The 21,172-nt window shown below is 39.5% G+C and overlaps 1 protein-coding gene across 5 annotated transcripts in view; it reads right to left on the bottom strand.

The window, feature by feature from the left end:
* SIPA1L2 (signal induced proliferation associated 1 like 2) overlaps positions 1 to 21,127 on the bottom strand; it is a 142,001-nt gene extending 120,874 nt beyond the window's left edge. For 4 of the 5 annotated variants that reach the window (XM_068676782.1, XM_068676785.1, XM_068676787.1 and 1 more), the window contains exon 1: positions 20,853 to 21,127. The gene's annotated coding sequence lies outside the window, so the exon portion shown is untranslated. The remainder of the gene's footprint in view (positions 1 to 20,852) is intronic. The other variant, XM_068676786.1, reaches the window with a different exon arrangement.
* Positions 21,128 to 21,172: the final 45 nt, after the last annotated feature.

Genomic DNA, 21,172 nt, shown 5'->3' with positions numbered 1-21,172 from the left:
GCAAGTGCTGGAAGACTTCTAGAAGCCATGAATTTCAAACTCCTGCTCAGAGCAGGACTGTCAGCACTACAAAAGGTCAGGTATGGCTTAGTTTTGCTGATTCGTGCAGAACTCAAGAGATGAAAAAAAGTAGCAGCTTCTCCAGGCAGCCCATTCCTGAGCTACACTGCCCTCTGAGTGCCGTTCTTCCTTTTGTCTAACCTGAGCCTACCAAACCACAGTTTGTGGCTCATCTGCCACCATTGAGAAGAACTGGGCTCTACCATTTTTGTAACTGTCCTTCAAGTACCCGTGGGATGCTCTTAGATCACCTTCTAGCTGCTGCTTTGGCAGAACAATCAGTCCTAGCTCTGCCAACCTCTCCTGGCAGTGTGCTCTATGCAGTTGGACTTCTACCTGGGTTATTGGTTCTCCCCAGTTCTTCAACATCCCTCTTGAACTCTGGGAAGCAAAGCTGAATATTTAACATATATCAAAGCCTTTAATGTACCTTCCAGATCTCCTGCTGAAGATCTCCACTGAAATATCCAGTTATTAAGAAAAAAAAGTTTGCCAAGTTTAGCAATTGATTTGATCACTTCTTCAGTCACCACACTTAAAACATCATAGCACTTTTCATATACGTTGAACTTATGCATTTAAGTGAAAAAACTACTCAAAATTCTGTACAGTCCTCCTTCAACCTTAACTCTATGATACATCACTGAAAAGACTGACAATGCCTACAAATTGCATTTAAACGTCTCCTGTTTCTCTTTGAAGCACAGAGACAAAAATAGCATAACTGGTCATCAAAGCCATTCCAAGAATGAGTCTCACAATTTACCACTATTGCTTTTTATAGTCAACACACAATTACAGGGTGTAATAATGGAGTGGAATAAACCAGATTAAACACACACGATGCAAATCATAATAAAATACATTGAGGAAAATGTACCATAGAAAATAAAGAATTAATAGTGATCCTGTTGAGGACTGCAGAGATCTGGATGCTCACCTGAGCTGATAAGTACACTTAACATACCTTAACAAGAACACTATCCCTCTTTCAGGTTTGGATTGACTAACTTGGAACCAGCCCAAAACTTTCAATATCTGAAACAGCATTAATTCATATCCATAGATCTGTTTATTGATGAACTTCAGCTACGTGGTACCTCTAGTATTGCTGAAGACAAAGAGAACTTATGGAAAAAAAATTACTGCAATTTCACCCATTAACTGTACTGGGAGAAATATCATCTTCTACGGAAGTCATAATGCTGGATGTTTTTTGGATGTAGCAGATCTTATATAAAACATCTGAAGCCCGAAGTGCGAGCTTTATATAACAATTTTGATTTGAATAAAGATTCTTAGAGGTTGAAATTAGAAAATTGTTTTTATATTATTTTACATAACTAAACATTAAGTCTTTGATTCCTTTGATTAAAGAAATAGTTTACCATGTTTTAGATTTCTATTGTAACTAAGGTCCTTTATTTATATACTTACACTGCAGTCTAGTATGTATAGTTTGCCAGACGAAAAACTATACATCATTTTCAGCATGTTTTAGTCCAGTACATTTTAACTGATTTTCTCACCACTATATTTTACTCATCCAGTGCTTTCCTGAACAGTTACTAAATTGATATCACCTGTTGGAGGTCTTTTTTTTTGTTTGTTTTGGCAGAGGTTTTTTGGCCATGCTCATCTATCTCCCCGATACAACTGCAAAGATGGCTCATTCACAAGCATTTTTATTAAGTGTAATGAAGAAAATTTGCATAGCTATGAAATTCTTCATTATTTATTATATAAAAATCAGTCTTTGTAGAACTGCGTAAAGAAATATGAATAAAACAGTATCATTTCCATGCTGTATTTTATAGAAACTGGATCTACATCATAAAACTCAACTTCAGGTGGAGGTTTACCTTTTCCTCTTATGACAATTGTGACCTGTACTTCCGTTCCCCATTCCCTCGTCTTTACTGAATGGCAAAACAGAAGAATAGTCAGTGACTTAAACTTTCAACTAAAACTTGGTTTCTGGTCAGGATTTTCTTATTTTGATTCCTTTTCCATATATGTTTGTAATTTTTTTTTTTTTTTTTTCCCAAACAGAATTTGAATTAAACATAATTTCCAGTTTAAATTCTTAAACCCACTTTTCCTACAGATGAAGCTTCAAAATCTTGCTTCAAACAGCACAGTTTGCATGGTTCTGAATGGAAAACACCCAGCATGTATTTCAGGCTTGCCTAAATAAACCCAACCTGACAATCAAACTAGAAGCATCCCATATGCCTATAGCACAAGAGGAGAGATGAGGAAAAGGAACAGATAATGGCCTGCCTGCTGCAAAACAAAAATTACTAATACTAAACTTTGTTCACTGTACAAAAAAAAAACACAACATGAAAGCAGTACTTGTCGTGGACTTTTATAGACTACTGTCTTGGGAAGAAAAAAACAACGCATCTAAATTACTGAATAATTAGCAGGGATGACAGTTTCACATTGCCATGTGCCATATACAGTTATTTTTGTTCCATCTTCAGATAAGATTCTCTGGGTTTGTGTATTTCAAGAGGCCATCTGCTGCTGAACTTAAATAAGCGTCCTTAATTGTGAAGTTATTGAGCTATTGAGTATTCATGAAATAGGAATAATAGCCACCTATAAGATGCTTTAAAAAATAAAATATAACGTTAGACAAGAGACTATCCATGCCCCATATTTTTGGGGTTTAGAACTCAACTTGCACCACAGATATAAAAAAGATAATAATAAAAAAAAATAATAATTTAAAACTCCAGTTAAAATTCAACAGATTTCAACAGGATTCAGACATGACCTGACCTACTTTTAAGTTAAAAAAAAAAAAAAAAAAAAAAGTTTTTGATCATATTAAAGTTCTTCAAAATAAATGTAAATATAAAGCTGGAAGAACACATTAGGATATTACGGTTCAATATATTCAGTGAAGCAAAATGCAAATGACTAAATTTATAGAAAGAGAACAACTTATTCTTTCAATGTTTGCTTTCTAAGTCACGAGCTCATACTTTTTTTCCTCCACCCAAACATTTGTCGCAATAGATTTAAGATTCATGCTCTTAGTCCATACATTGAATAGAGACCAAATAGAAGTAATGAGTGCTGTTTACCTTAACTGTGACATAAAAGGACAGCAAGTTCCTTGCCATCCTGTTTTTATACCCAAACATTTTACAAATAATCTTATATGAAAAAGACAGCAAGGCTTTGCACCTTCTCACATTCTGCTAAATAGCACAGATTGAGCAGAGCTCAACAGTGTTGGCACCACATCACGCTGCATCTTCTGCCTTAAAAGTCTACTCATTCAGTGCACTCGTCTTCAGTCTTGTGAACACAGCCTTTTGGACTTGTTAAAAACATTCATTAACTAGGAGGAATTCAACCTGACCTGAAACAAACTTTCAAAGTTGCCAAAATTCTAGAAACATACAGCCACTGAATCAAAACTAAACCAAGACAAACCCTTCTGGTATAACAATCCAGTTACTATTAGGAGGAAGGCTGGAATAAAACACTAATGATTTACAAGGCATTTTGAAACTGTGTACCACCATACAGTTTTAGCTCATACATGCACTTGTTTAACAAATTATGCCTGCTAAGGATGCTATCTACATTATATTCAGTTCTAAAAACTGGAACAGGATAAAAGAGTAATGGAAAGTAGCAGTCAGATGATCTACCATTTATACCAGGCAAAGTTATTTAACACCCAAAACCAGAACAATTTAAATTAAACATCAGCCAGTTTACAATGTAATCCCAATTTTGTGACAGTAACGTTCTGACAGTCTTAAGACGTTATGGGATGTTTAAAAAAGCAAGTAATGTATTACATTGTCTTTGTTCTGAACTGATTCAATAGACCAAGGACAATTTGTGTCTTTCTGCTAAGTTGTAAAACCCAGATGACTGAAAGAACAAAAAAACAGCAGTGATCCATTTAGATCTGAGAGCTTTCTTTTTAGTTTGCTTGTTTCTGTAGGGGATAGACAATGAAAGAGTTGGTCTCAATTAGTTTTCTCTTTCTACACTTCTGATGAGCATGCACACATGCATAACCATTGATTCACCTCTCCCCCATCTGGCCAAGATCTCCCTCTCTCCCCAACCCAAGAGTGGCTTTCTGTTGTGTTTTACTTCATTCTGGTAGAAAGAAGAAGTAAAACTCTTGCTCTTCTCAAAAAATTCCACATGGCAAGAATGTTAAGACTGACTTGCCAAGAAAAAAAGGACATCAAGACTGAACGGTACTTAAAAAAACAAACCCTGAGACAACTGTACAACTGCAACATACATGTGATAACTGCAAAGTGTGTTAAAGTAACTGAAATATCACCCAGCCCCTAAACTCCCCTTTGGATTAAGTTATTAATATTTATTGTTTCAGTCATGATTATCAGCTAGAGGGCTTCTAAGCAAGTCATACTTTTAAGAATAGGTACAAATATGTTTTTTTTTTTACTGAAAACAGAATTATTTTTTTAATGTAATGTACTCTCTGGGCATATGGACTACAAGGAAAAAAAAGAACAGAAAGCATCTAATATCTTTTGAAGTATGAGGAGGGCAGAACATTTTTGTCTGAGTTTTTTTAATTCCCAACAACAGGACAGAAATAGTATCCAGAGTTAAGAGATACTTTAAAGACTGAGGGGGAATGTACAAAACACAGAAAAGTCAGGATTCTGACCTTAGCATTATGAAAGGGACAAGTGATAGATAACCTCGCAGGCAACAGACTTGGTTTTAGGGAAACAGAAATCAGGCCAGGACAGTGGGAGTAAGCCTATAGCCAGGCTTCGTCTCTCTGTACCAAAAGTGACAGGTGAAGAGAGCCTGTATCAGCTCTGTGGAGCAGTGACAGTACTGTACAAAGACAGGCTCATTCTGCAGGGGGGACATTTTTCCTCACATATCAGCCCATTACAAAAGATGCATTCAGTTTTCAGACAGAATTTTTCTGTTCTGTTAAGGCCATAAGGTTAGCCCAGTCAGACAAGTTGCCCACTTGTCAACCCCTACACAAATAGGTCATCACTTTGGCATAGACTGCTCCTGATATAATAACGGAAAAGTAGTCAAAAAAAGAAACGCCAAGCTTGTTTTGTATGTGTTTCTATAACAGAATCTATCTACACAAATGTTCTACCCAACATATCAATGATCACAAAACTTTGATCTGCAGCTCATTTGTACTGGTCAAAAGAAAAGGAGGAAAGACCTGAAGAGGACTCTTTTGATATAAGAAGGAAAAAAGAACAAACACTGAAGTCATCTGATATAGTGCTTAACAGCTAAAAAGGAAACTTTTTTCCCATCTGACTTTCAATATAACAAAGTTTTGATCATTTTGAACATATGCATGTATACATTGAAAGCATTCATTATAAATATTTTCATATCCCATGTGTTCCCATTCACTTGGTCTCATTCTCCCTCTAAGATCATCTTGAAGGCAACAAATACCCATTTTTCTTCAGTGTTTATAAGTGAGCACCTAATCTAAAGTCTAACTCTCCAAGTTGAAACTGCTGTTACTCGTTAATTTCCCACAAGACAAACTTACAAGTTGTTACCTCTTGACTGTGAATATTATCAACTATTCTAACAGGTTAATAAAGGTAGCATTATCTTATCTTCATCACGTGCTAGTGGTTTTTTGAGTTGCTCATCTTGGATCATAAAAACACTATCAAAATATACTGGTGGCTATGGTAGTCACATAGGAGGGAGGAAAAAAAGTTAAGGAACAAGGAACCTCTGCCAAGGATTCCAGAGTTATCATTAAGTTTATGAACAGCCTCCAGAGCACACATACTAACTGTATGTACCAGGCTAGACATTTCAAAATAGCAACAACAATAATCTGAGTTTACAAAAGACAAAACCCATTTCAAAATATTCAAGGTGTTGGTGATATACAGAGCTCAAGAGGCTTAGAAAAAGAAAACCCGAGTTGGAAGGGACCCACAAGGCTTTCATCACCACCATACCTGAAGGTCAGACAATATTTAAAAATAGATTCTCTGTGATATAGGTTACTAATGCTCTAGGTACCAAATAGGAATGAAAAGGCTAAGATTTGTACTCTGAAAAGAGTTTAGGCACTTAAACTCTGCTGAGTTAGGAATAACCAAAAATAGCCATTGTCTTTGTGTCCTATAGATGCACTTCCAGAACCTCTTGCAATGAATGAAATAAAATTTCTGTAACTGATGAGACACAAAATCATAAGCTTTAAAAGGACAGAGCATTCTCAAAAAGAAAAAAAAAAGTAAACACTACTGTCTATTCCTTTATTAAAAGGACATCCTATCATTGGAAGAATTCAAAGCCAACAAAAACCACCTCTCTCTGCCCTGAATTTTCTTGCATTACATACTGAACCAGTCCCATACAAGACATGGCTGGAAAAGGTATTCCCCTATCTTGCCAGTGGCCAAGGAGTAACTTGTGCTTTTGGCCTACTCAGGGCTGAGAGTACGTCCTTGTGGCAGCAGCAAGTGTGAAACCTTGCAGGCAGGGATCGAGTCTGAGTGCACACTCCCAGCCAGAAGGGATCCTGAGCTGCCATCAGCAAGACGCACACTCTCCCTCCGGCAAGAGACATGCTGCCCCTTGGGGCACAGCAATGCACCCAGGGTTTGAGTTATGCTGTTATACCACATGCCCACACTTCTGAAACAAAGAAGAAAAGGGATTTTGTTGTTCCACAAGTGGGTAATGGCAGTCAGTAGAGGGGTGTGGGAGACAAAATAGAGCATGGAAAGAGCATAATGACTTTTATTGTAGAAGGAAAGACCATGTGGGAGGAGGAGAATATTAGAGTGGAAATTATGTTATTATGGTTTTGGAGAAAATGTATTCTAAACAGTTTTTTTCTTTTAAATTTATTGCCAAAAAGGTTGAAGGCCATAAACATTTTATTAGAAGCTGAAGTTTTAGGTTTCGTAACATCTCATAACTGCAAGGTTTTACTGTGGTCAGCTCAACTATGAGAGTTTTTATATTATTGCTATAAATCACCTGGGCTACTGGTAATTAGTTACAAGTTCGTTTTAGTGTTTCTCCCCAAGACCGTCTCTCCAAAAGGCTTGGAACAAGTTTCTATCAGTTTATTCCCAAGTAAGTAACCCCATTAGGACATGAGCTGACTTTAAATTACTACCTTCTCGAGGGGAGAGGAGAAGCAAACCAAAACACAGAACACTATGGCTAAATAAAACAACTTGAAAGCGAGATAAAGCATGTGTGTGCTGAAACCCCTGCTTCAAGGAAGAGGTGAAGAAAAGCGTTTCCTGGGGAATGAATGGAAAGCAGAAGTCTGACTGACAGCTATTCCCTTAAGTCATCAATGCCTGAACAGAAGGACACAAGTTCAACCCCACAGCTTCCACCCAAGCATTCTCCACCTTTCCTCCTTTTCCAGCACCTCAAGCTCCTTTTGCCTCCTCCAGCAGTCTATGGGCTAGGAAAAAAAAAAAGTCACTTCCATCTGAATATATATTTAATATTATCGGAACAATTAATATTAGTTAGCAGCTAGTGTTAAGTTCCCACCCCTTTGCTTTACACACATTAAATTGTTGTGCACATGATACTGTCTACGCAGCCTTCCCCTTAGTCATCTTCCCCTTTGTGCATGTGCAATAGCACAAAGCAGGGAAGAAAATAATGACTTGAAGTTCAGCTTAAATTATTCTTCCTGTTCTTAAAAAAAAAAAAAAAAAAAAAGAAAAAAAGAAAAAAGTACATGTTACTTCATACAGGGGAAAAGTCAAAGTATTGAGGAAGCAGTACTTTGAAAGCAGAATTTTCCCACAGTGTATTAGCTGTTTGATGAGCACTTTGTCTTCTCATTATTCACAAGAAAACCAGACTTCTCGCTATGCTATCCTACCTTCTTTCTCCTCCAAATTGCTTCTCCGGAAGTGCAACACTTCAAAAAAAAAAAAAGCAACACAAAAAGACACTTTTGGAAGTCACACCAATTAATGGCTAAAGCAAAATATGCTTAATGTGACAAGCAAGATCACTAACTTGCTAATAGTTTCCAAGGTAGCTGGTACTGCACCAGAGACTGAGCACACTATTTTTCCTTCTTATATTCCTTCATAATTTTCAGAAAAATACTGCAAAAGAAAGCATCAGTCTCTGCAAGCAATGGTTTCAAACATTCTCCAAAAACAACAGCTTAGGAGTATGACTATGACTCACAGCTCTATGCATTTCTCTCAGGGCACTGAAAGTTTCTACTAAGCGCAACATTCCAGATTCTGACATGGAAAAGTGCCATGCCATATATCTTTTCTCTGCAGAGTAGAAAAGTGCTGTTTCATAAACTGCCAATATCCGACAAAATAGGGACAATACTCTTCACAACCATCACATGAAAAGAATAGGAGATGTATATTTTTTCTATGGAGTAATTTATATTTTGGAATGGCATTTATATTTCACTGTTTCCATTGCTAAAGATGACAAGAAGCATCTTGGACCACGTTTCTGACAAACATAACATCCTTGTTTTTCCTGCACATGTTTCACTCTAATTAAGGTCCTCAAAATGAATAGGTAGGTCTTCAGCAATTTTACTCTACCCATTGAAACAAATGGTCTGGGAAAATCATTATGTAGGGACGTGGCTAGAAAGACCCTGGACTGAAAGGCAACAACATAGCAAGCTTAAGTGAAATGCCTTCACTTAAGGCATTGATTTGTAAAATCTCTATATTCATATCAAAGCTGGAGGAATGTTTTAAACCAACATTAACTGGGCCAAATCAAACGTTTTCAAGACATAACAATTCCATACTGATTTCAGAGGCTGATTTTCATGGATTACTCAACTACTGTTGGGGTGGGGTAGCATGACATCCTGCTACTACTGTATTTTGTGTCTCCATACTGTCACCATTTGGCATGCAAGCCATGCTTGATATATTTAGGAACTCAACAAGAACTACTGCATCAGCTGGGATTCTGCAAGCATCAAGAAGCATCTGGCTCAGGATCTACAGCTCTACATAGAAGTAAGATTCCTTAGATCAGCAAAATGTTATGAGAACAGCATATGAAATGCTGTTGATACAACATGGAACTAAGAAAGTACCTGATAACAACACCACAATGAGAACATAACAAGAGAAAATTGACTTTCCTGAAAAGAAGCTAGGACTAAATCAATTCATTAGATGAAGCCAATGATCAACCTTGAAGTCAGTCCTTCTTCATATCTTCAAGAATGACCTTAACACCAATATGAAGTTAGAAACTACTTGTACTGCAAAGGAAGGTCAAAATGTAACCAAGAAGAGTATACTAAGTTTTAAGGAACATTTTTTCTTACCCCCCCTTTTTTTTTTTTAATTATTAATGTGCAAAGTCATTCAGTCTTGTAGCTCATCAGCAAAAAACACCAGAAAGAATAACCATGACATTGTGTTCAACATGAACATGCAATTCTACAGTATTTCCAGGTAGAGATAATGCTTTAATACCATTTTATTTGCCACAGGTAAAACTGTGCAGAATATCACTTAGGTTCTTTCTAGCCATAACAAAAGCACAGTAACAGAACACTCACAGAGAAGGGCCGTGTTTCCCTGTCATCATACCACACAGGGGCAAGCTACACATCTGCCTTGTTTAAAGGTTGGTTAGTTAGGCTAGTTTTACTTCAGAAAAGTGAGGTCTGACTGAGCAAGTTGTCTTCTATCAGGAAGAAAGGAAAAGTATGTAGGCTTAACAAAGATACTGGTAAAAAAAAAAAAAAAAAGGCAAACAGGCTGCAATCTCATCATGTGTTCCACATACAATTTAGCAGGAAGTTCTAGTCCTCAGTAAATTTCTGGAACAGCCTTCCATTACATGTACAGGACGGGAGAAAAACAGAAAAACAAGAACAGTGACCCATCATCACTGAATCAGAATTGAGTGCAGCTCATTTATGAAAGATCAGTGATGTAGTTGTTTACTAAAGCAACAGATTAACAAGTAAACAAGTAGCTGAGTTAAAGGCAAAAAGGGTTTCAGGCTAGGACTGCCAATCTATACCTATCACCTAGACCTGTGATATTGTCACCATCCCTGGCAGTGTTTAAGTAGATGTTGGACTTGGTGCTTAGGGACACGGATTAGTGGGTGACATTGGTAGTAGGGGGATGGTTGGACTAGATGATCTTGGAGGTTTTTTCCGACCTTAACAATTCAACGATCAACCTTAAAATTCAACAATTCTGGAGATCCATCAGTGCTACAAAACTAAAGTTTCATCTCCTTTTCTTGAAAATATGAGTCAAAAAGACAGACGGAGCTTCTCCCTGTCCTTCGCAATACCATGCAAAAGGTTAACAAGAGATTCCTTCCCACCTTTAAGAAAAAAATTGTAACCCTCCCTGTCAAGTGACAAGCACTATCAGGGTCATTTCAACTTCAAGGAGTTTCACCCTAAAGGAAATTCTTTCCATTCCCTTTCCTGTTTGTTATGATTAACTCAGCATGCATTTACAATCTCCTTCATACTGAAGCCGAATGTTATACAAAACCCTGAATTTTTAAACACTTAATAAAATGGCATACAAAAAACAAACAAAGATCTGAAGGTCCGTTTCATGGTTTGGTAAGCATAGAAATATTTAGAAGTATAATTACTGTGAAGTTGGATGAGCAAGAACAGGAACTGTCTCAATCTTCTGAGGTTCTGCTGACTCTTGTTTATAGTTAACGAAGCTAAGAGGTAAGACTAAACACAAGAAGGTATAAGCAGCAGCTGCTTGCAGAGCTGAACCACTTTTAGATTTTTAAATAATGACATCACACCTTTTTTTTTTTTTCCAGTCCTATGGATAACTCCAGCATAGATTATCAGAAGTTGCACAATAGTAAAATTAGCAGTCAGAGCAAAAGGATACAAATGTAGCTCTGACTGGCTGAAAGCCAATTTCAAACTGGTATTGTCCTGCTCTTTAAGAGCAAAATAATCTTTTGGAAGAGATCCAATTGAAAAACTCAATAGATGTTCACACATTCAAATTCCAGTATTGCTGATCATGTTGTAGAATTCAGTGACAAGGCCAGCAATGAGTATCTGAAGCAGAACCTGAATGGATGCTATTTTCTTTAAGTGCTTATTCTTTTGTACGGATCATAGTTATAAAATATTTGACTGCCAATAATTTGGGAATTCTTGTCAACTGATTTAAACAGTGTATTTTGTACTCATATAGTCTTTGTCTTAGACTAATAACAAAATCTTCCCAACATCATAGTACAGAAATATTCTGTACTATAACAAATGAAGTAGAAACAGTAGAGTGGAGCATCAACTAAAATTCTCAATTATCAGACCAACTAACATTTAAAAAAAAAAAAGTATTTCATAGAATAATTCACACTGGATGGTACCTCAGGACATCATCTAACTGAACATCCTGCCCAAAGCACTGAATTCAGACCAACTCACTTAGGCCTTTGTCCAGTCTGGTGTTAGAAACTGGAAAGTATGTAGCTTCTACCACCTGTCTACGCTACCTGTTTCCATTCCCCTAGTCCTTGTGGTGAATTTTGCTTCCTAATGCCAGATCAGAACCTCACCTGTTCTAGATTATGAGCACTGTCATCTCCTATCCTCCTTAAAGGACCACCTCCTTCCTACTTGAAGGACCTGCCCCTGTCCTACTAACCTCTTCTTGGGTATCACAAGGCAGCTGTTGAGTCCCCCCAAACTTTGTCATCTCAGCTATGCAGACCCAGCTCTCTCAGCCTCTCTGTATGTTCTCCAGCCCATCATTTCAGTGTCCAGCCACTGTGTTAGCTTTAGTTTAATCAATCTTTCTCATGTCCTTGAGGAATCAAAACTGGATGTGATACACCCAGTGCAGTCTAAGGAATGCTGAATGCTGACAACCTCCTGGTCCTCCAGCTTAATGTGTTGCCACCAGAAGACAGAGACATGCTGACACATCCATCAGTACACAGGTCATTTTCAGCAAGGCTGCTTCCCAGGCAGGCAGCCCCCAGGCTATACTGTGACAAGAGACTCTCCCACCCCAGGTATGAGAACTCGCATTTATCCTTGTTGAATGCCACAAGGTTTGTTACGGTTCATTCCTCCAGCCTCTAAATCACAGAGCACTGTCCTCAACCATGCCAATGACTCCCGAAGTCAGATGTCACACACAAATTTGATAAGGATAGGCTTCATCTCCTCCAGGTCAGATAAAGGTACAAAACAGGATAGGTCCCTGTCCACTTGTAACTGATCTCCAGGCAGAGTACAAACCACTAACTGCAAATTTTTTGAGCCTGACAGTCCAGCCACTGTCTCATTCTTCTAACCTTCCCATCCAAAACATAACGCTATAATTTGGTTACGCAGATGCTGTGAAAATTGTGCGAGAAGCCTGATAAACATCAAGGTAGATGATGGGCAAACTGCCATAAGCAATATTAAATCTAACCTGATAGAACTTATTGTGTCAGCAATACACAGAAAGCTCCCAGAACTACTGATAAAGATTATTTAAAAGATACTCAGGGACTTCACAGAAGGCTATTTTAATGATTGTTTAGGAAAAAAAAAAAAAAAAAAAGAAGGAAAAAAACAACAATTACACTAGATTTCTTACTCTTAGCAAAGAAAACATAGGGATAAAGAAGAACATGCTTATAAGTCCCTGAAGAAAAACACTAAATTTCACCACCCAAGATAAGAAACCAAAACGCATTATCCCCCTTATCCTTGAATAATGCAATGGGAAAGAGTTCGCACTACAGCAAACAAAGCATAATTACTCAGAAATTAAAATTCTTGAGCCATGTAATTGATTATTTCATATGAATCTGCAGCAGATATGTTGACCTCTACTTAGTGGACTTCTAGTTGAGGAAATTTTCATAGTGGCCCCCACAGCTGACTAGAAGTCAGGCAACACTTGCTGGGAGTCAAAGAAGAATGGTTCGCTTAGTGGTGTGGGTCTTTTTTTTCTTCGTGTTTGTTTTTTTCCTACCTGGTTACCCGATGTTAAATCACAGTGAGGAGTTTCTAACTTATTTTAGATACATCTTATCATTACTTTTCCCACAGTTATTCCTGTAGCTGCCACAAAGAACTGTGCTAAGAGATGTGGCTGAAACAGCTGGTAAGAAAAGACGTGATTCAGAAGAATCTCTAAGGTGCAGCTTTAACACCGCTGACCTACAGGAATACTGAATGTAGTAAAACAAGTGAACACTGACACAGCTGGGTAGAGTCTACACAAGAATGAGAAAAAACATTAACAATGAACATCTTTCCTAGGAGAAAAGAGTATTACTATGCATATATGTAAATATCCATATTTAATATGCAGCCACATAATTTTCTTAGGCATAGAGCAAGGCAGATATCTAATTAACTGTTTGTGCACACAAAGACATAGTTTGTATCACATTACCAAGCACAACAGCACATTATACATTGATAGCACGACTATAATCTTAAATATTTAACAGTACATAAAAATGCAGCAGTAAAGTTGAAACTAAAAGTCATTACAGAATGCAGTATCTATTGCTGCAGAACAGTATGATGTAAAGAATGGTCAGTTATTTCTAAGAACTATTTTCTAATGAAATAAGCTTTACACAATCACACTGTGAAACTCCTCCCTCCACCTCAAGATTTTTTGGAGCCTGTTTGACTCAGCAAGATTTGGAAAAAAAAAAAAACAAAAAAAAAAACCCACGTGATTAATTACACTTACAGGAATTTAATTAGAAAAAAATTACACAACCACAGAGAAAAAGTACAACGTGTCCCAAGTCATCCGTTAGGGCTGGAGCACCTCTCCTATGAAGGAAGGCTGAGAGAACTGGGGATGGTTAGCCTGGAGAAGTCTTCTTCTTCTAAGGGAGACCTGAGAGTGGCCTTCCAGTACTAAAAGGGAGCTTATAAAAAAAAAACAACAACAAAAAAGAAGATGGAGAGAGACATTGTATACTGGCAGATAGTGATAGGACAAGGGATAATGGTTTCAAACTGAAAGAGGAGAGATTTACTGTAGATGTTCACAGGAAACTCTTCATGCAGAGGGTGGTGAGGCCCTGGCACAGGCTGCCCAGAGAAGGTGTGGATGCCCCATCCCTGGAGGTGTTCAAGGCCAGGCTGGATGGGGTTTGGAGCAACCTGGTCTGATGGGAGGCATCCCTGCCTATGGCAGGGGGTTGGAACCACGTGGTCTTTAAGGTCCCTTCCAACCCAAACCATTCTGTGCTTCTAAGATTCTGTGAAGTGGGTGAGAAACAACAATATTGTCAGAACTATCAAATCTCAAACTCCTAGACTAGCAAAGCACTGCTTGCCCTTCATTCAGAAGCCTCCAGTAGCAATAATGATTTTTCAGGGATCTAGGATAAGAGACTAACAGAAGTTCAGAATTCCAGCAAGCCTCTCTGACCTAACAGCAGCAACCTCAATACATCTAGGAAACTTTGTTGGAGCTCAACTGGTATTTGCTAGTCTGTTTTTTGGTGTGGCACTCTGAGCAACCACCTTCACAGCTCTCACCCAGTTCAGACAATCTCACCTGTCCTGTCTCCTTTGCAAACTGGTGAAATTCTACATCTGAAGAGAAGTGGAAACATGCAAAACAGTTCTCACATTGCTGTGGATTACAATGACCATTGTGTTTACCTCATTCAGCCTTCAAAAAGATGGAATTGTTTCTTATGCAAACAAGACTTCGTGACTGAAAAGAGACAAATATACAAGGAAAGTCGCAGAACAGCAGAAGATCTGAGAGGAGGAAGACAGCCACCTCCAGACCAACTGCCAGGTAAGGGAGAAAGGATCTAAGTATTCACAGGTTTATCCCAATAGGTTCTGATTCTGTCAGACAGTTCCTACAACTGCCTATGGTATCTCTGTCAAATTATTCAGTGAATAGACAGTTGTCCAAAAAAAGGAACTTGAAATAGCGAGTTACTGTTTGATGAAGGATTTTAACTATTTGGACACCATTTTGTTGTTTTATATAGCTTAACCCAGATCAAAGAATTTAGGGATCAGACTAGGGTGTCTCTTGATATCAGCAACATAAAGGGAGGGAACCATGGAGGTGCCAAAACAAGACCCACGTGTTAGCACATTCTATGAAATAAAAAAAAAAAAATCCTCAAAGCTAGTTGAAAGTTTTCCTCATGTAATTGTCCTTGTTGAACAATCACATCTCCCATCTGAACAGACCAACAACCTAAAAGTGATTTCATTTCAAATTACTGCACCTCCTGCATATACTGGCCATGTGCAGAGAAGCACCTTCCAGTCATTTAGCTAGCTGGGTCTCATTTAGCACGTGACAAGAATAGTAGCTCTTCAAAATGGCAACGCTAGAACAACAACTGTGTAGTTTTATCATTAGGCACCAATTTCATACCACACTTTGATGGAACCTATGACAAACTAAACAGTCCCCAGTGGTTTCACTTGTTAGCTTTCCAGTATCAGACTGGAGCTCACTGACATAACATAGCCTTAAACTAATTCCTGCCTTCTCTCAACTCCTACCACAGGTTCCATACTGTCAAACATAAAACGCTTTTCTCTAAGCCTCAAATGGAAGAGAACAGAGGAGTAATGACAACACTGCTGAGAAAATAGGCCGTGGGTTTGTAAATACAATGGGTTGTTTTGCATTAGTCCAATGAACAAAATTATTCTCACACTGGGTTTGCATTCATCATCAATTAGAATTTTTACATGACAAACCCAGAGCATCCCGCTGAACCCAAATCACAGCTGGCAATCCTTGCGTGGCAACACAACCCTCTTTGAAACGGCTCCCTTCATTGCTATAGAGGGAAAAAAACCCAACACACTAGGAACAATAATAATAAGCTGTTGTCCTGACAACCTCACAAAGGCTCACTTTACTACAGCCGAACAGCAAGATAACCTGGTCACCTTAAACTGCTCCCAATTCTTCCAGAGCAGCTGGCCACTACAATAAGCAAGACGTATAGTGTGTTTGCACCCATATATATGATATGCACATTATGCATGCAGATGTATGCACGTACACAGCCACGTTTTTTCACTTTGTTTCCACTTTATGTCACACTGGTATTGCAATGAGACTTCACACTAAAGCATGTCAAGTATTCATTTTCAATGCTGAGAGTCTAGAAAAATACTTGGCAGTGCTTGTTTCCTTGAATGTTCTTTAGGTATCTAAAAGTAGGAACTAACTGGTATTGAACTGAAAACCACAAATGAAAACAACCAGAGAGGAAGAGTGTGATTAGGTAACCCACAGCTCTCAGATGAAAAAGTGAATAAATAAACAAACAAAACAAACAGAAAAAAAAAAGACCACAGACTGAAATTCCATATCTTTCACAAAGTCCTCCTCCACAAAACATGAGAGAGAGCACACACACTCTTTTCCAGAGCCAGTTTTGCAAACTATGCATTAATTGCAGGACTTTTTACTCCCCCAAGTGAGAGGAAAGAAAACACACAAGGGTTTTAACACTATATGCATTTATAACATCTGTAGAAAGCTGTATTCTCGTCTTACTCCCCCTTCTGTTCTCACCTCTCTTAATTGCCACTTAGTTCTCAGATCCTTACACAATTTACCAGAGTTGATGGAAATAAATACAAAAAAAACAAAACAAAAAAAAAAAACAACATGGAAGACAAAATAAGAGTATTACGCAGTGGTCCAGATTCTCTCTCATATATACAGAGAAAACAAGTATCAAAAAACATGCAAGCACAAACAAAAGAGAAAACAACTTCTGAGTGAGTTCAATAGCATACATTAGGTTTTGAAAACATTCTAATTCTATTTAATTTACTTCCACAAAGCCTCTAGTGTTTTGGGGGTAGCTGTCCTTATGGGTGCTTTTTATTAGGTACTGTAATCTGCTGTTTATGTTACCTGTAAAAGCAGTTCCATAATTTCATCATAGATTGTATCAAGGTTAAAATAAAGGTTGGTGAACCAAAAGGGAAATGGAAGCACAAGTTGTTGATTTGTATCAGAGCTTTGTATCTGTATTATGTGTCCTTTAACATGAATCCCTTCAAATCATTTTCATATCGCGTAAGCCTGAGAAGTTGGATTTTGAAATACCTATGATTCAAAAGCCTACCTAAAAGATGAGGTAGCAGGCAGGCATTATCACAGTCAACAGCCACGGTGCCAGGGAGAATTCGTGGGAAGAGGGCATGGAGGGAGAGGGGAAAGAAGGAAGAACGGCAAGCAGCATAGGAGGATTACAGTAACGTCTGCAAAGCTGGCTATGTCACTCTGCAGGATGCAGGACAACAAATGAAGACATTATGTAAGAAAAGAATCAAAGTCAATGGCAAAACTCCAAGCTCTGTGCTCAGAATTTCATTTGAGCATCTGAATTTGTCAAGCTGCTGAGGGGGAGGGGAAAGACATGACAACTTCAGCTACTGCCACCTTCCAGCTTCCTAGCTACTACAGCACAATTTACTACCTCTCCTCCTGCCTTCTTCTGGATTCCCATACATCCCAGGGATTCCTTCCTCCCACTGCAGTATCTTTCTACATCACATCTCTTAGCTTTGAGAAAAAAGAGAAAGCTTTATACCAAAGTGAGCAACGTCATTTTCTTAAGGAATACAGATCCCCAGATGCCGGGATCTAAAATAAATATCTACTTCCTTTCAAACATTACCGTTCTTAAAATGCTTCACAGCAGACCCAATAAGGCTGCTTGCTCACAGGTTCAAGAAGATGGGACAGCAGCTGCTTACGTTTATTACACGCTCAGGAGATTATCTCCATAAGGATTCAAGACACACTTTAAACAAGACCTTTAATTATGTATGAGCTGATCATTATTCGAAAAACTACAGAAAGCTGGGATCCAGTTATAAGCCATGAGTAGCTAACTGCTGATGTAATTACACTTTCATGATCCAAACAAGAGTCTACATATGTTCTAGTTAAGAACTCTGGTGCAAAATAATCCCAATGACATTTCTACCTACTGCTGTCCTGTCTTTAGTTAAAACTAGAGGAATATCACCAACCATAATCATCCCTCTCAATCTCTGGTTTATTCAGTTATGCCTAGAAATGGGTTTAAACCCAGGGTCTGTGCTTTACCACAAAGGAAGGCAGGGTCTCTCTCATTTGATACTGAGAGAGTAAATCAGATATTTAAGTTCACTGTTTCATAGTAAACTACAAAAAAAGAAAGACTGCTAATTCACATGAAGTCCTAGCATTTATTTATATATATATATATATATATATATATATATATATATATAAACAGTTGTATGGCATCACTGGTCAGTGTCACAAGGAATTAGTGTTATTCTTAATGTAATCTGTACAAAAACAAAAAATAGAGTATTTTCAAAATAAGTGTTACCCATACTTTTCCATCTACTAAAAGCTAATTTCCTGATCAGAGGTATATACTGCAACAGTCTTAATGAATACTTGGCATTGGATTCTCAGATTTGGTAGACAGTTATCACAGTAATCCCCCAGAACAACTCAGAAAAAACAGGGCAGAAAGACCCTGTAAGGAGCACCCCAGCCTAAACTTCATGAACTAGCCACATTTATAAGAGGATGAAATTTCCCTTGAAAGTAGAGGTAAAGTTAAGACCAATGCCATTTTATAAGAAGTAATGTTTTAAAGCATTGAATACTATCTAGCATATCAAAAATTTTGACTATGAGTGCAGCACCATAGCAAATAACAAACACTGCCGCCTCCTCTTTCCCTCGCTGATTCACAGTGCAGCTTACCCAAACACCAGTCAAGTCTGAACACAAACGTAAGACAAAGTACAACACTTTAAACTGAAAAGCAAAAATCGCAAGGAAAGAGAAGGGAACACTCATCAAATCGTGACATTTCAAGCTGCCAGTATGGCTACTGTTGATAATCTTGGATGACTACAGTGAGAAACTAGATAACCCAGCACCCCACCCTCTTTCCACAATCAGTAGCCGGTATCTTATATTTTCATATTAACATTGCATTTCTCACTCGTTATTACCGAACTAGATCACCGATAAGTAAAAAGCATGAAGCTCCTGGAAATATTTTAACATCCAGCCATCTAAATGTAATCTGAATCCCAGCAGCTAAGGCAAGGAGAAGATACTTGCTCTCTCCTGCAGGTAGAACTGCTGCTCTGCACGCAATCCTAGGGGCAATGCCCGACTACCATGTCCAACATGAAGCTGACAGTGATGAAAGAAGTGCCTTGGTTCACTCGTAAAGGTCATCACGAAAAGGAAGGGGTGTTTTTGCCTGTTTAACCACTGCCTCGCTTAGTTCCTTGACTCTTGTCATTTCCAAAAGCATTTCACAATGTACTTAAGTATTAGTACATATCAGTCCGTGTCTACAGAACAGACCATATTATCTTTCTTTCAGGATGACAGCACAGAAACCTTTAAAATTCCTTGATTTGCACAGTAAGCAAATACCAGCTAGGGAAAGATTGAGCTTTTGTTTAGTTCTGGGTTTCACATTATACCCTCGGCATCTATGAGTGACATCTTTAATTGATCCAATATGATTGGTGAAACAGCCTGGCAACCTTACAAGCAACTACTCCTTGTCATACCTAAAGTGCTGCGTGACCTGGTAAGGTAACCCACTGGGCATGCAAAACCAAGACAACACGTTCAGAGACCTCTCTGTGATCTTGCTTTATACGAATGCTACATAAATTATAAATCAACTTTTGTATGGTAATGCATCATAGCTCTTGATGATTTAAACATTTTTGCATTAATAATAAAAGATATTTCAGAGATCAAGTTTAAGACTCGAGTATTTCAGAGCTACTACCGAAGAAACAAACAAGGAGCAAATCTTGCACTCCACTGACAACAGGGGCAATTTTGGAAGGACAGAAGAAATAAACTAATAAAGCATCAGGCCCAGGCTTTCTGATACCTAGCAGGCTGTGATGCAATGTGTGCCTGAACCTAACTCCAAAAGATTTCAGTCCAATATAGCTAGGCACAAAATCTAGGGGAAAGAAAGAAAGAAGAAAAAAAAAAAAAGTGCAGTAAGATTGTTTATCTATTAAGGTTCTTTCTAAAATGAAGTCCAACAAAGTAAGCAATAATTGAGACGATGGTATTGTTTCTTTACATGTTCAGCCTTTCCTATCCAGCTGCCTTCCTTTAAAGGAACCTGGGGGTTTTCAGAACTATACTGCAACTCAGCAAGCTTCCTTTAGGTATCGGTAGTGCGTATACAAAACGATGCCTGTAAGCAGCTGAACTGATGAAAGGGCTGAGCTGGATCAGCTCGCAGGCAAACTTTAAGTTCTGCTCGGGTCTAACCAGCGCTGAACCGCTCAGGAAGGCAGCTTCCTATTCACACGCAGGGGAAAAAAAAAAAAAAAACAGAGACAAACGCCGGAGCAGCGGGCTGCAGAAGCAGATGACACGCTCGCCTTCCCCAGCGGATAGCTGAGAGAAGCAAGCCATCTAGCGTCAACTTCCCGAAGCGGGGAGCGCACACAAAAGAGCCGGGGCGCACCAACCCCAGCGCCTCCCTCCCAACTTCACCCGCTCCCCGCGGCGGCACCCCCAAAACTCGCTCCCAGCCGAGGGGCCGGGCCCCCGGAGCTCCGCCAGCTCCCGGGGCTCAGCCCCCAGCTGCGGGCACCCAACTTCGGGGCAGCGCCGCCGGGACCGCCCGCGACCCCCGGTCCCCCCCGGGAGGGCTCCGCAGCCCCCGGGGCTGCTCGCTCCGGCCCGGCCCCAGCCCCGAGCCCCGAGCCCCGTCCTTACCTGCCGCTGCCCTGCCTGCGCCTGCCGCGGCCGCGGGACCCCCATGGCCCGCGGGGCTCCGCTGCCCGGCTCCCCTTCACCGCCCCCTCCCGCGGGAGGAGCCGTTAACGGAGCCGGGCGGGGGGGCGGGAGGGGGGAGCGGCCGTTAGGGTCGCGCGCTGCTGCTGCAACCGCTGCAACCGCTGCTGGTGCCGGTGCTGCTCCCGCGCCCCCCGGCACCGCTCGCGCTCTGCCCGCCGCTCGCTGCCGAGTGCGCCCCAGCCGCCGGACGGGGAGGGGAGGGCGGGGGCGGGGCCTCTCCCCCTCTCCTCCCCGCCCAC

Source organism: Anas acuta, chromosome 3 (genome assembly GCF_963932015.1).
Source record: "Anas acuta chromosome 3, bAnaAcu1.1, whole genome shotgun sequence".
Classification (NCBI taxonomy): Eukaryota; Metazoa; Chordata; class Aves; order Anseriformes; family Anatidae; genus Anas; species Anas acuta.
This window is presented reverse-complemented; position numbering and strand designations above follow the sequence as displayed.